Source organism: Rattus rattus, chromosome X, assembly GCF_011064425.1.
Source record: "Rattus rattus isolate New Zealand chromosome X, Rrattus_CSIRO_v1, whole genome shotgun sequence".
NCBI lineage: Eukaryota > Metazoa > Chordata > Mammalia > Rodentia > Muridae > Rattus > Rattus rattus.
This window is the reverse complement of record NC_046172.1, coordinates 89,120,178-89,126,086: the sequence shown is the minus strand read 5'-3', so window position 1 is coordinate 89,126,086 and position 5,909 is coordinate 89,120,178. Positions and strand designations below refer to the sequence as shown.

The 5,909-nt window shown below is 39.7% G+C and overlaps 1 long non-coding RNA gene across 1 annotated transcript; it reads left to right on the top strand.

The window, feature by feature from the left end:
- Positions 1 to 1,799: 1,799 nt before the first annotated feature.
- On the top strand, positions 1,800 to 5,332 carry LOC116888601. The gene is made up of 2 exons (XR_004386327.1): positions 1,800 to 1,898; positions 5,086 to 5,332. It is a non-coding gene; the product is annotated as an uncharacterized LOC116888601 (long non-coding RNA).
- The last annotated feature ends 577 nt before the right edge of the window (positions 5,333 to 5,909 follow it).

Below are 5,909 nucleotides of genomic sequence, written 5' to 3'. Positions count from 1 at the left end.
ATAATGGGAATAAAGCAACACACATTAGAGAATAAGTTCTGAACCACTAATAGGACTTGCATGTCTAGAAGCTATGTCTTCAAGCTTCTCATCCCCTTCACCCATGAGTACTGGATGAGAGAGAGAGAGAGAGAGAGAGAGAGAGAGAGAGAGAGAGAGAGAGAGAGGGCCACCAGGGCTTGCATAAGTCTAGTCCATTAGAGCACAATCTCATGGCCTGTCCAGCTGCAACCTAGAGTTCTTCAGACTGCCAGTTCCTGAGTTTCCATCTTTGATATCTAAGGAGATCTTATTAATAGAATTTCAGAATTTAAGTCTTAAAAATATACAGGACAGGAAAGCCTTGACTAGCACATGAATTTTCCTTACCGGAAACTTTTCTACACTTCTCAAGGATGCTATGACCTAATTATATGTTCCAATGGTGGTCAGGTAGAAACAGTGTGGCCCAATTTAAACCTCTCAGAGAGAGTATGTTTAATGATTTGGCCCTTGTGGAAAATGCAAGAAGCTTTCTTATGTCTGTCAAGCCCTCTACAGCAGTGATAGTGGCATGCAGTAATAAATCTGACTTCTAGGAACTAGGAAATCTTTTCACTATTCATTTGATTTTGTTTTTATGAAATCAGCTGTTTGGCTGAATTTATAGAATAAAAATTACTGAATTTTTTCTGTTCCCTGTACAAAAGTTACTTTCCACATCGGAGCACTGAAGGAAACTGACTAATCCTTTCAGCTTACTGAGAAATGGGTCATTCTTTCTGATTACCACCTTTAACACCTCTAACTGCAACCCCAGCTAAGAATTTGGTATCTCCCAGGCCTTTCTTTGACACCCTTCCTCAATAAAATGGCTTGACCATCTCCCAAGAAAATAATATTTCATATTTCTTTTTTTTGTGAGTATAATTCTTACTTGATAGTTCTTATAATTATTTTTATTGTAAGAGAAAGAGTCTTTATTGGACTAAAAGGGAGAGGTGTTGGAGTACACTTTATGAAGTTGTGGCTCTGTCCTTTTTTTTTTTTTTTATTAACTTGAGTATTTCTTATATACATTTAGTGTTATTCCCTTTCCGGTTTCGGGCAAGCATCCCCCCCCCCCCCCTCCCCTCCCTTTTATGGGTGTTCCTCCCATCCTCCCCCCTTGCTGCCTCCCCCAACAATCTAGTTCACTGGGGTTCAGTCTTAGCAGGACCCAGGGCCCCTTCCACTGGTGCTCTTACTAGGATATTCATTGCTACCTATGAGGTCAGAGTCCAGGGTCAGTCCATGTATAGTCTTTAGGTAGTGGCTTAGTCCTGGAAGCTCTGGTTGCTTGGCATTGTTGTACATATGGGGTCTCAGCCCCCTTCAAGCTCTTTCCAGTTCTTTCTCTGATTCCTTCAATGGGGTCCTATTCTCAGTTCAGTGGTTTGCTGCTGGCATTCGCTTCATATTTGCTGTATTCTGGCTGTGTCTCGGGAGATTCACATCCGCCCTGTCGGCCTGTACTTCTTTTGCTTCCATCCATCTTGTTCTAATTGGATGGCTGTATATGTATGGGCCACATGTGGGGCAGGCTCTGAATGGGTGTTCCTTCTGTGTCTGTTTTAATCTTTTGCCTCTCTATTCCTGCCAGGTATTTCTTGTTCCCTTTAAAGAAGGAGTGAAGCATTCACATTTTGATTATCCGTCTTGAGTTTCATTTGTTCTAGGCATCTAGGGTAATTCAAGCATTTGGGCTAATAGCCATATTTCATATTTCTATTCTGCCGAATACTGAAGACACTTTGCATTGTTTCACTATTTCTTTTCAACTTATATTAATGCTTTCAATTTTGTTTTACAAGCCAGGAAATGTGAAGAGTTCACCTGGAAATAAATAGAAAACTCTACGCTCTACCCATTATAATCAGGTAAAGAATAAAAACAACAATAACAACTACAACAAAAACTCTGAAATAATTTACTACCAATTAGCTAATCATAACATTTTCTTCTTGATGTGGAAACATAAAGGTCATTTTTATTGTCTTTAATTTCTGGCTTTGTGTGCTATGGCTTATTTAATTGTGTTTCTTTCTGAGAAGTACCAGGGTTTTTAGATAAGCTAGAACCAGACAGATTGGAAACTCAGTATAATTTCTTTTGGTCTTATGTTCAATGTACTATTATTTTTTTAAGTTTTTATTAGATATATTTCTTTACTTACATTTGAAATGTTGTTCCCCTTCCCCTTCCCCTTCCTGGTTTCCTGTCTATAAGCCCCCAGTAGTTCTCTGCTGTTATACAAATAATTTGATAACTGACAACAAGATCTTGTTGTTAAAAGGCAGAGGCCCAGGCTCCACACCAGAATCAGCATTTCTGAAGATATAGCAACAGAAGGGAGACTAGAAAGTGAATTTCCAGAGAGCCATACAAGTCCTTTAGAGACTTAACATAGAATGTGTTTACATTTCTCTATAGGGGTAAGATCTAACAAAGAAAAAGGAGATATCCATTTCAGTGTTGAGAGATATTCCAAGCCAGGTTTCAGCTCACTGTCGTCATTGGTGGGTATAGTTTTTAATAATAAAAGCAATAGGGGGCTAGATGGATGGCCTGGTCAACAAATTGCTTGCTGTGGAAGCAGGAGGACCCAAATCTGGATTCCCAGCACCCACGTAAAAAGCTAGGTATGGTGGCCTGTGCCTATAATCCCAGCACTGGGGAGGAGGAGGTGGATAGATTCTTAAAGGATGATGGGTGGTTAATCTGGCCAAACCAGTGAGCCCCAGGTCCATTGAGCAACCCTGTCTCAAAATTAAGGTAGAAAGTGATTCATGAAGATAGGCAAGGTCAACCTCTGGCCAACAGGTACATGTGCAGCTCCATGCACACATGTGAGAACCCATACATATACATTCATACTGTGCACAAGTAAAATAAAAACACTGCATGTTGGTTGTAGCTATCTGTTTGGAAGGTAAGGATAGAACCTGGGGCTTTGCACATGGTAGACAAGCACTCTATCTCTGATTATACCCCAGCCCTAAGTAAACATTTAAAAAACTTGCCTGTTCATTATTCCTTCCCCAGAAGATAGTTTTGTTCTCATTTGGTACATTAGACGTTTTAAATATCTATGTGTAAATATATAGTACATTCCATACTTTGATTTTCTAACAAAATGGGATAATTTTCTTTATATCATTTCTAGGTATAGAGAAAACTCCCAAGAGGTATGTATAATTTTATCATCATACCAAAAGGAGCTAACAGTAATTCCTTAAGACCCTTTAATACTACTATATAGCTTCTCCTGTTTGTCTCAGCAATACCTCTATTGTTTTTGAGACACAGCCTTATGATGTGGTCCATGCAGGTCTTGGACTTGAGATCCTTCTGCCTCAGCTTCCTAACTGCTGGGGATATAGCCACACTGGTCTGCCAGTAGGAACTTTGTAGTTGGTGTATTTGAACCAGGCCTCAAACTGTCTCTCACAGTTTAGTGAATAAGTCTCTTAATTGTCTTTTAAATGTAGTATTTTCCTGTTCTTCATTTATTCATTGAAAAACTTGACAGTTTTGGTCTTCAATTTGTCATGGTGTCTAAATTTATCCATTTAGTGTGAGCTCCAAAATTTTCTTCATTCCTTCTTCTCTGTGTTTCCTGTATAGTGACAGTTGGATGTAAAGGCTTGATCAGATTTAGCCTCCAGTTTTTGATAAAATACCTCATAGACAGCACTGTTTACGTGTGTTGAAGAAATGAATGGAGTTATTTCTTCAGCTTAATTTCCTTTGTATATTCTCTGTCGGTATTTTTAGATCCATTTGCCCCTTCTTTATTGATGTAGTAGTTCCTAGTCTATACTTTTACCATAGCTTACTTTTAAAAAATTTTTATTTTTAATTTATTTTCTCATATATTAACCCAACTGCAGTTTTCCCTCCCTCTTCTCCCAGTCCCTCCTTGCTAACTCCTCTCCCCATCCATGCCTTCTCCATTTCCCTTGAGAAAAGGCCAGGCCTCCCAGGGATATCAGCTAAACATGGCACCCACTCACAAGAAGAGAGAGCTACATAGCTATAACATATATGCAGCAGCCCTAGGTCAGACTCAGGCAGGCTGCCAGATTTTCAGTTCAGTCTCAGCGAGCCCTTATGAGTTCAGGTTTGTTGATTCTGTAGGTTTTCTTGTGGTGCCCTTGACTTTTCTGGCTTCTTCCCCTTCTTTCTCAGGACTCACAGAGTTCTGCTAATGGTTGGCTGTGTGTCTCCACATCAGTCCTAGGTGGAATCTGTCTGCACCATTGCTTACTTAATCCTTGTTAATACGGGTTGTTTTCAGTGTTTAACAGAAGGCTAAATATATTAATTCTTAGAGAGGCAAAAAAGGTTAATAAACCAAGAGAGAACAATTAGCTAGTTGTTTGGTTTTTTAAAAGAACTTTTGATTTTATATTAAAAGATCAAGTGAACAGTCAATTACTTCTAATAGTCACTGGCTTCTAAGATATTGGGCTATATGCTCAGTTCTAGAGAACTTGCTTAACGTGTGAGACCCTGGGCTTAATTCCCAACACACAAAAATATTTATAAACTTGCAGTTGTGGAGCACGTTCATCAAATATGAAGGAAAAGACAATGTGGACATTAAGCTTGGCTTTGATGGGTGCGTTTGTGTGTTTCATTCCTGGGAGGGAGGATATGAGGTAAAGGAAGGCGTGAGGAGAGACATGCAGCTGACTGAGGCTGATGGAATTCCATTCTCCTCCTGCTGATACATGAAGTCTGCCTTGAACTTCAGAGGGCAGGAGGGCATAGCACTTGCTGTGCCATCCAGGCATGTGCTTGGCATTATCCACCTACCTCAGTATGCCTGGGTGCTCAGCCAGGAAAGTCTGAACGTACTGCGAATGGAGCACATCCTCACTTTTGGTTCCCTCATCTGCAGCATCTGCAGTGTTCCCAAACTCATCCACTTTATGGCGATGAAATAGTAATGTAAAAAAATATTGTTTATTTAAGTCTAAATATATTTCAAAATGCATAATTTTAGAGTCATTTTTATGTTCCTGGGTACACTTAACTTACATTTCTCTTTCTTTCTTTTAGTTATAGGTAAACATTGGAAACTCCAGACAGTAACTCAGTATTTCTACAGACAAATGGCAGAATCAGTATTGGATATAGTAAACTGGCTTTCATCAGGAAAAACATTAAGCCTTTCTGCTGGTTTGGGTGATGCCATATTACAGGCCAACTAATCTGCAATCTTTCACGTGGAAATAATGTACAAGCCTTAGAACCCCTCATTCTTATATCACTATTTTATATAATTAAAAGTCCAGATTCCAACAAAGCTGGCTCTACTTCTTTTACTACTATATAAGAGTTTAAGTGGGCGTCTCCAGTGCTTATCCATATGGTTTATGTGTATACATGGTTATTGTGAGAGGCTCATTTCTCTTGTGTATGTTTATATCTGCATGTACACATATGTAGTGTATGATGGATGTGTATGCATGGCTATGTGTATTAAAAACTGATATTTATTTGATTTTTAAAACTTTTATTAGATATATTTCTTTACTTTACATTTAAATGTTATTCCCTTCCTAGTTTAACCATAAGCCCCCATCCCTCCTCCCATCTCCCATATGGTGTTGCCCATGAACATCCCTCACTGCACCCCCATATTCCCCTGCTCTGGGGGGGGTCCAGCCTTTACAGGACCAAGGGCCCTCCACTGGTGCCCCAACAAGGTGCCTCTTGCTACCATGAGGTTGGAGTCAGGTCAACCATGAGTGTCTTTGGGTAGTGGCTTAGTCCCAGCTCTGTTGGTTGGCATTGTTGTTCATATGGGGTCTCGAGCCCCTTCAAGTTCTTGAACATTTCCTAAAAGATTCCTTCAACAGGGGTCCCGTTCTCAGTTCAGT